At 40.2% G+C, this 10739-nt stretch overlaps 1 pseudogene; it reads left to right on the forward strand.

Moving 5' to 3' along the window:
• The first annotated feature begins 175 nt into the window (after nucleotides 1-175).
• Nucleotides 176-1694, forward strand: LOC145004873 (RAF-like serine/threonine-protein kinase 20; annotated as a pseudogene).
• Nucleotides 1695-10739: the final 9045 nt, after the last annotated feature.

Consider the following 10739-nt stretch of genomic DNA (forward strand, 5'->3'; position numbering starts at 1 on the left):
TTCTGTCCAGTGGGAGTCCTGAAGAACCACCATGGCAGCCGACCATGGAGGCTGCTACTGATGATGAGTTGATATTGTCGATTGTTGCCGCTGCAACCACTCCAAGTCACTGCCGCTATTTGCTGCTGTAAGGTGGGTGATTTTGCTCATTTCCCGAGCAACAAATGGATGTGTCATGCATGATCAAAAAGCGGAAGTGAACCACCACCACCTTCGTGAGGTGGTGGTTGTCACCCTCTACCACTGTAGCAGGCCCATCATCTCAACAGGAAAGATTGGTACTCACTCTATTTATTTATTTATTTATTTAGTATTTATTTACTAATCAAAATCACCAATTATTATTATTAGTATTATTATTATAAACAATGATAGAGTTCTGACAAGAAGTTGAGATTCTGTCAAAGATTCACCATCCAAATGTTGTGGCATTTTATGGTATAGTAGAAGATGGTCCAGTAGGGACATTAGCTACAGTCACAGAGTTCATGGTTGAGGGTTCCTTAAGGCGTGTCTTACTTAGCAAAGATAGGTCTTCAACTCAATCAATCAATCTATTATACCTTTTCATTTTTTAATTTTTAAAAACATTATGTATAGGCATCTGGAGCATCGCAAGAAGCTTATAATTGCAATGGATGCAGCCTTTGGGATGGACTATTTACATTCCAATAAAATTGTTCATTTGATCTCAAATGTGACAACTTTCTTGTCAATATGAAAAATCCATCACGGCCTATATGCAAGGTAAAACAACCTTATCTATTTACCTATCTATGTAGTTTTTCTTTTTCTTATTATAAATAAATAAATAAATAAATAAATATATATATATATATATATATATATATATATATATTTCAGGTAGGTGATTTTGGACTATCAAAGATGAAGCGCAACACTTTGGTTTCAAGTGGAGTTAGGGGCACCCTGCCATGGATGGCTCCTGAGCTGCTAAATGGTAGCAGCAATAAAGTATCTGAGAAGGCAATCAGAACAATTATTGTTTCATTCTATCACCATATACTATTTTGTGTTTTTGGTAACATAAAAAGTAACAATTAACATTTAACAAACAGGTTGATGTGCTCTCTTTTGGAAGTGTGTTAGCGGAGATCCTGGCTGGTGAGGAGCCCTATGAAAACATGCACTATGGTGCAACAATAAGTGGGGATTATCAAATATTTTGAGATTTATTTGGGACTTTATATTTAAAAGGAATCTAGTTAGTTAGTATTAAAATATGATAGATATATAGATTATTACTATTGTTGGATGGAAAGAAACAAATCATTACATCCCATGATCATGTTTAGTTGTTTAATGTTTAGGAATGGAATGTAAAATCAAGGTATAGTTTTGACACTCTTCTATTTAAAAATCATATACTAGTAGACTTGTGGTTAGTTACTTATAGAGAATACAATATATAATTTAATAGAAATCATGAAATTCTTGATAAGGAATGATTTAAATACACTAAATAGTTTTTTCATTCCATCATACCAAACAAACAAACAAATTAACTCTTCTATTCCAAGGGATTATGATGGGGAATGGAGAAGACTAATGGAGCAGGATTGTGTTGGACACCGAACCCTATGCTCAGGCCATCTTTCACTGAAATAACCACCCACGTTCTGATTTCATTTCGGAATCTGTTGAAGATCCCATCTCAACAACAAAATAGGTAAGTAATGATAACCAACACAATCAAATCCTTAAATCACAATGACAAACAAGCAACAACAGAAAGCATATCACAGTTAAAAACTAACCATACTGATGATGTCTATGCTCAACCTCCTCCTCTTCCTCCTCCTTCTCCTCCTATTGAAAATGACATAGTTATTGATGTGAAGGATTAATTGGTGTTGAGTTCCCGATAGACCTGGTACCGATCATGATGGGTGATGTTTGTGTCATAGCGGGCATGGATTGGTTGAGTCGGTTTGGAGTTGTGATCGACTGTGAGCATTAGATGGTGACCATACGAGACCCTAGTGGGGGAGTGCTTACAATGTATGGTGAAGGTACCAGATCTGGATCAGCTTTCTGCTCCGATGCAAGGGCGAGACAGAGTCTACAGCAGGGTTGTATAGGATTTTTGGCGTACGTGATGGATACACGACTTGCTACAGACAGGCCTCGTTCTATCTTCGAGTTTCTGGCAGTGTGCGAGTTTCCAGACGTTTTCCCCGAGGAGTTGTGTAACACCCGGATTTCCATGGATAATATTTTGAGTATTCATTTCGAGATATGAAGAGTGACTCGACGAGTTGGTGCCTTAACTCGTCATGTTTTGGTGACGTGTTTAATGAATGGACTCGACGAGGGGTATCTGACTTGCCGAGTCAGCGCTACTGAGGAAAACCCTAATTGCCCGGGTTTGTGACCTATTTAAAGGTCCTTATGGCCTTCAATTGCGGCCACACTTCCCTTAAGAGACCTTAATTGATCCAGAGAGCATAGAGCGAAAGAGTGAGCTAATTTTCATCATTTTGGGTGCATTCTTGCAAGGAAGAAGGAGATTGTGCATTCTAAATTGTTAGAGGGGCTTAGATCTTCTATGATTCTATTCAAAGCTGTTGGTTAAGGTATAAATCTCTATCTATTTTCGTATAGTTAGTAGATCTTATGAATTTACGGTTTCTTTACCCTCTTTTAAGTTATGTTATGATGAAAGTGAAGTCCTCTTGAGTCATAGACATCAGATCTAGACCTTGAGAGGTCCAAAGAGTCCCATGATCCCAGCTTTATGCAGTCACATAAGAGTATTGAGCCTAAGACACCATTATAAGGGTTATTTCATCAAATAGAGCTAGATGTTTGGTGCATGGACATAAAGAATGAACCTTTACATGACTTTTGGGTGCTAGAACGTCAGATCTATAAGTTAGAGAAAAAGATCTGACCTCAAAAGGTCAAATGAGTTTTTCCATGGAGGAAACTCGCCGAGTCCATGAGAGGACTCGACAAGTCGGATCGGGTTGCCCTGCGATTCATGACTATTGGTACCCTGTCGTGTGAAAGGTTAACTCGACAAGTCGAGTGAGGCCTTAGGAGGATTCAGAGGACACACATGGACTTGCTGAGTCACCCGAGTGCACTCGATGAGTCTGGTCAAAGTTGGACTATTGACTGGAGTTGACTTCCGTTGAACTTAGGGTTTTGGGACAAACTGATTCAAGAGAGGCCATTGAGTGGTATAATGGTCTTCTACCCATTCTTAAGAGATGAGAACATAAAGAGAGTATTAATTAGAGATATTAACATTTTGATAGGAGGAGGCTAGATCAGGGATATCGAGAATGAGAGTATACTCGACATCATACGAGGCGAGTCTTCTCACTATACATTACCTTGAGTAGTATCTATGTGCAAACCGGAGGGTCTTATATGTATATGTATGTTTGAGATTTATGTGGATTGCGTTATATATATATATATATATATATATATATATATATATATATATATATATATATATATATATATATATATATATATATATATACTATGACTTATATAGACTGAACCGAAGGGTCCAACGATATAGACTGGACCGGAGGGTCCAACGATATAGACCGGACCGGAGGGTCCAACGATACAGACCGGATCGAAGGGTCCAAAGAGCTATGGGACTAGAGGGTCCCGTTGAGACACATTGACCGAAGGGTCATACCGAGTTATAGCCTCAAGTGGCTTATGTGCTGTATGTGGTAGTTTAGGGAACTCACTAAGCATTTATGCTTACCGTGTTATGTGATATGTGTTTCAGGTACTAGCGAGGATAGCGGTAAGGCGCCAACATGATTTGTACACACTGGCAAAATATTATGTTTTTTGAGATTCTGGGATATGTTTATTTGTGATGACATTGATAACATGAGATTTGAGAATATTATATGAGTTTTATTGTGATGGAAAATGAAATTTTGTTTTGAAAAATTACGTTGTTACAAGTTGCTAGGTGTGCCTGCCGAGAGGCAGGTGGAGTTCCGGATTGATTTGGTTCTGGGTGCGGCCCCTTTGCCAAGGCAGTTTATCGTCTTGCGTTGCTTGAGATGTAAAAGTTATCCTCACAGCTCTAGGAGCTACTGGGGAAGGGTTTTATTAGACTGAGTAGCTAACCATGGGCAACATAGATCCTTTTTGTCAAGAAAAAGGATGGTTCACACCAGATGTGTATTATTACCAGGAGTTAAACAAGCTGACTGTCAAGAACCGTTAACCACTACCGAGGATCGACGATGTATTCGATCAGTTGCAGGGGGCATCTGGGTTTTCCAATATTATTTGAGATCTGGATATCATCAGATGGGAGTTTGAAAGGAGGATATCCACAAGACGACCTTCAGAACTCATTATGGGCAGTACGAGTTTGTGGTGATGCCTTTCGGACTCACCAACGCACCGGCAGTGTTCATGGATCTCATGAACCGGGTGTGCAGGCCCATGTTGGATCGATTGGTGATCGTGTTCATCGATGATATTATGGTGTATTCGAGGTCCAGAGAGAAGCGCGACGAGCATCTTTGGGAGATTCTTGGAGTTTTGAGGGCAGAGAGGCTTTACGCCAAATTCTCCAAGTGAGACTTCTCATTACGAGAGGTCCAGTTCCTGGGACACCTCGTTAATCATAATGGGATATTGGTCGACCCAGCCAAGGTTAAGGTAGTTATGAGATGGGAGGTGTCGAGATCCCTATTTGAGATCAGGAGTTTTCTAGGTTTGGTCGACTACTATCAGAGGTTTATCAGAGATTTCCCCAAGATTGTTGTTCCTCTCACCAGATTGACCCCAAAGGGTGTTACTTTTGCTTGGGGGGCTGAGCAGCAGACCTCATTTGAGACTCTTCGCCAGAGATTGTGCAAAGCTCCATTGTTATCCCTTCCTGAAGGAGTGGAGGACTTCGTAGTTTAGTGTGATGCATCTATATCAGGGACGGGTGTGGTATTGATGCAAATTAGGAACACGATAACATATGTGTCGAGGTAGTTGAAGCCTCATGAGACGAGGTATCCCACCCATGATTTGGAATTGGGGGCGGTGGTGTTCGCTCTCAAGATCTGGCGCCATTACCTGTATGGAGTCCGGTGTACCATATATACAGACCATAAGAGCCTAAAGTACCTCATGGATCATCCCAACCTGAATATGAGATAGATGAGGTGGTTGGATGTAATGAAAGACTATGTCTGCGAGATCTTGTATCATCTGGGCAAGCCTAATGTGGTAGCCGATGCCTTGAGCCGTAGAGCAGCGAGTGCTCCGATCCAATATGTTGGTATGACGATGAAAGTGATGACTACAGTCTTAGATACCATCCGAGAGGCCCAGGTGGAGGCCGCGAGACCGGAGAACCGTAAAAGGAAGGTGATCGGACAGGTTTCTAAGTTTGAGATAGATAGTCGGTGAATTATGACTTTTTGTGGGTGGATATGGGTGCCATATACGGGTGGAGCTTGGCGCATACTGCTGGAGGAAACACATAGATCAGGATTCTTGATCCACCCAGGGGGCACTAACATGTCTTTTGATCTGAAGAGAGATTAATGGTGGTCGTGTATGAAGAGGGATATGGCATGGGTAGTTGAGAGGTGCTTGCCGTGTAGCCAGGTTACGGCGGAGCACCAGCATCCACATGACCTGTTGCAGCCTCTAGAGATTCCCCAGTGGAAGTGGGAACAGATTTCCATGGATTTTATCACCAAATTACCAAGGATTGTGCGAGGTGTCGATGCAATATGGGTGATTGTACACCGATTGGCGAAGAGTGCTCACTTCCTTGCTATCAGTGAGAGATATTCTATAGAAAGGTTAGCCGAGATCTACAAGCAATAGGTGGTGGCACAACATGCAGTGCTAACATCAATAGTGTCAGATCAAGATGTGCGCTTTACTTCCAGGTTCTGGAAAAAGTTTCATGAGGAGTTGGGTACTCGATTGCACTTCAGTACCGCATACCACCCACAAACAGACGGGCAGAGTGAACGGACGATTCAGACGCTTAAGGACATGCTACGTGCATGTGTTATGGACTTCGGTGGAAGTTGGGACTCTTATTTTCCCTTGGCTGAGTTTTCGTACAACAACAGCCACCATTCCAGTATTGGTATGCCTCCTTTTGAGCTATTATATGGGAGGAGGTGTCACACTCCCATATGTTGGGGAGAAGTAGGGTCGAGAGTGATGGGTGGCACTGAGATAGTGCTCAAGACAACTTAGCAGATTTAGTAGCTCAAAAAGAGGTTACTGACGGCCCAAAGTCACCAGAAGAGTTACGCAGACCGGCGACGATCCAAGCTAGAGTTCCAGGTCGAAGATTTTGTCCACATGAAAGTATCCCTGTGGAAAGGGGTGATTCGATTCAGGAAACGGGGCAAGTTGGGCCCTAGATACATTGGTCCATTCAAGGTGATCACCCAAGTGGGTAAGGTAGCTTACCAGTTGGAGCTACATATAGAATTGAGCCAGATTCATAACACCTTCCACGTGTCCCGGTTGAGGAAGTGTATAGCCGATAAGATGGCAGTGATACCATTAGAGGACATTCAGGTTGATACAAGCCTGGAATATATTGAGAGGTCGGTAGAAATTTTGGATAGGAAGCTAAAGGTCTTGAGGAATAAAGAGGTGTCCCTGGTCCAAGTCCAATGGCAACATCGGAAGGGATCCGAGTAGACTTAGGAGCCATAGTCCGAGATGCGCGAGCAGTACCTAGAGTTATTTCCAGGAGATGACTTCGAGGGCGAAGTCTGATTCTAGTGGGGGTGAATTGTAAAATCGTAACATCCCAAGACCAAGTATACCTTATTAACCCTTGTTCTATTGTAATTGTCAAGTTTGGCCCTTTATTTGAGAAAAAGGTGCTAAAATGAGTACGCAGGGCGTACACGTGTATACGCTTAGCGTACTCATGTGCGTGATTTGGACGCGGAAGCCACCTAGTATGCTAGTCGTACCAGAGGGTACATTGGGCATACTAGGCTCAGAGTGAAAACCCTAATTATGGGGTATGTCCCTATTTAAGGAACATGATGGCCTCATTTCTGGCCACCATTTCTAGTCCTTAACCCTCTCAAAACCCTAATTTTCGCCCCTTAAGCTTTAGTTTCTATTTGTGAGCTTCTAAGTGTTCTTTAAGTATCCTTGGAGTGAAGAAGGAGCATTGAAGATAATAGAGTTTCAGTCCATGCTTTGGTTCTGAGCTTTTCTATGGTTGGAGCATCAGTTGAAGGTACAAAGCTCAAAACTTTCTCATCCTTTTGATTTGTGCATAATATGGTCTATTTTAGGTTTTTGGTCCCAATGCTTGAAGCTTTATGAGTTTTTGAACTACAAAGCCTCATATCTGTCCCTTTGAGTGTTTTTAATGGAGTGGATTCATAAAAATGGAGTCTTGGACGTCAAAACCACCCCATGCATGAGATATGAGCATTTATGGGAGAAAAGAGTGATAGTTTTTAGGTTTGGGACTTTCTCAGCCATGCAAAGGCTTAAAGTCACAAACTTTGTGGAGTAGGAGCCTTTAGGGAGTCCAGATCTGAGATTAGAGCTATGGTCTTAACGGATTAAGACAGAGAGAGTAGCAAGAACAAATCTAAGACATATGCCGAGCGTAATCCCATTATGCACAACATAGGGTAGAGGATCCCCGATGCATGCTTGGCGAGGTACTACGCCCAACATAAAGGGGTTGTACGCCCATCATACGCGCTTCAGTTGACTTTTGTTGACTTTTAGGGTTTGGTCAAATTATGGACTATAGAGGCCATGGAAGGGTAAAATGGTCTTTTATCCTTCTGTGAGTATGTAGAGGGTTTAACCTAGCTTCTTCGAGGGTCGTTTATTAATTAGAGGTAATTATCGTATCCGTTAGGTAGAGGCTAGACTGGTTATTCGTGTACGAGATTTATTTACTTACTTACGAGGTGAGTCTTCTCACTATACTTACCTAGAGTGGTAATTTTTGTGTGACAGGAGGGTCTTGTATGCTTTATTGAGTATTGTGATATCCTGCATTATGTCTTTGTGATTTATGCTGTGTATTATTCTGAGATTACTGAGTTAGGACCAGAGGGTCCACCCGAGTTGTAGGATCGGAGGGTTATTTTCTAAACAAACAATACAATCTTCTTCTTCACAATGCCAAACATCATTGTGAGATGAAATCATTCCAATTTCAATTAAATATTGAGGATTCATGCATGGTGCATTTTAAGGTCGAAAAGCAATGTCTGGAACAAGTGTCCGAAAGAGCCATTCCAGAATGTAACGTCGCAATATTAAGACCCGAAAATTTCCATCTTTAAATCGATAAAACAGTAAAACATATCGTTATTGTAAAACCAAGGTAATCAAATCCTATCATTACATCATCATTATCAAAGTAAATCACACAATGCGGAATCGATTATGTGTGCCCTACAAGCATCCCGAGCTCTTCATGTTGAAACCGGAAGTACTTGAAATATAGACTAAAAATCGTAAGCACAAAGCTTAGTGAGTTCCCCGACATACCACATATCATACATAAACAATCACGTACTGGTTCGCACCTGCCATCGGGCCCCGCCTGACATATAGATCTGTAAATCAACGGGCCCCACCCACAATCGCATAACGGGCCCCGCCAATAAATATAACGGGGCCCGCCCGACATACATATCTGTAAATCAACTAAGTTTCCCTTCTGTAATGCTAATTAATCTCTTTAACATGTAATGTTTGTTTGTTTGTTAGTATTACTATGGTACTTTGTCACAACTAGAAATTTTATGTCTTGTAATCACTATACTCAAGTAAATGTTGAAATCAAAAACTCAAAAGCATGTATGATGCTTACTCAATGGAAAACTAAACCCCAATTCACTACATCAAGCAATTGGAAAACCCTAGAAGTTCTTGTTAAGTCCATTTTGGACTAGAACTTCCTTATTGGATCCAAATGGACCAATAAGCTTCCAATTGGACTATCATGGGTTTAGAACCCTAATTGGGCTCTAATTGGACCCACATTCATTTATTTCAATATTATGGGCCATATTGGGCCTAAAATGAAATAAATTGAAAGCTTTGATCCATGATTAACCCAATCTAGCTTATTAAAACATAAAAATCACAATTTTATTTTATAAGGCCAATAAATACCTAAGACTAACTCTAATATTGGGCTTAGGAGCAAAAAGCCCAAATTTTTCCTTCCTCCTTCCAGGTTCTCGGCCCAAAGCAAGCCCAAGAGAAGGGTTTGACTTTCTCATGCCACATCACTTTTATCTTTTGGACTTCCATGCAAGAGACTCATGTCTCCATGCAAACCTCACCTCAAACATCATTTCTTCTTCCTCTCTCTCTCTCACTCTTAGCCGAGCAACACCCACACACACACACACACATCTCTCACAAACACTCTCTAGATCACTCAAGGCTTCTTTCTTCTTCTCCATCCAAAATCTCGAGATTTAGGGAGAATTCAAGGAAGTTCTTCCACAAAAATCATCATCTAAGGTAAGGTTTTGCTTGGATATATGACTTGTATTCCTTGTTTTATCAAAATCCCTTCCTAATCCATGCAAAAATCGTGATCTTGCACTCTAGAAAACTCCATAAACTCGAAAACTTCATCAAGGAGTGCAAAGGCCAAAAATCACTTCATTTCTTCCATTCTTTCTTCAAAAACCGAATCAACACCCAAGGTGAGTTTCATACCCCCTTATTTTCAGTTTTCATAAGTTTTTGTGGGGGAGAATACAAGCAAAGGTGTAGATCCATCATTATGTGTATGTTGTGGTTGATTTCTATGCTTATATGTATGTTTTGTATGATTTTGATGCTAGATCTAGTTATGAAATGCTAAAAACCGAGATATGTATTTTATTATAGCATAAAATATACTACTACATGCAAAGTATACTAAGAAAAATAGCCAAATGGCTTGACAACACTTAATTTGGGCTAAAAACTCATTTTTTTGACATAAAATGTTGAAAATACAAAGTTGAAGGGCCTAAAATGAATTATTTCGAAATCTGATGGGTGAGATGAGTCAAAATAGTTTACATAATGTATTTTCTGAAAATATACTATTTGGAGGGTTAAAAACATAAATTCCAAGCTTAATGGGCTAAAGATGACATTTTCGGCCCAATGAGGCCCAATATGCGAAATTTTCTGTTTTGGAGGGCCAAAACTACATTTTTCTGTAAAACAGTGGACTATAAGTGATCCAAGTCCTTTTCAAAGGTTTAGAATGCTTTTTAAATTTAAAGGGGACTAAAGTTGCAAAAAAAATTTCAAATTGGGCCAAAATTGTCAAACTTGCGAAAAGATGGGTTACAACCGAGAAAACTGAAATTTCAAGGACTCAAACTGTCTTCAATGAAAAATATGCTGAAAAATATTAATTTCAATAATTTTTGGTATTAAAATGTCAAGAAAATCGATTTAAGGACCAAACCGGAAAGTTTTAAATAAAGGATTGAAAAAGTAAATTTTTACAAATAATGTGGGGCTGAAAACAGAAAAATTCTCAAGACTAGTTTAATACATGCAATTTGATCAAATGATGGTACCACGACTATCGACGAAATACAATACATTACAACACCAAAAGTCGTTGTCAAACGAATTGGTTCGGTCTCGAACCAATAAAAATCCGAAACTACTAACACGACGACACTATGCCATTACGACATTACGATTCATAACTAATAACGATTGGGAAGTCACTATAC

The sequence above is a fragment of the Lactuca saligna genome, chromosome 1 (genome assembly GCF_052625555.1).
Source record: "Lactuca saligna cultivar CGN05327 chromosome 1, ASM5262555v1, whole genome shotgun sequence".
In the NCBI taxonomy this organism is placed as follows: domain Eukaryota; kingdom Viridiplantae; phylum Streptophyta; class Magnoliopsida; order Asterales; family Asteraceae; genus Lactuca; species Lactuca saligna.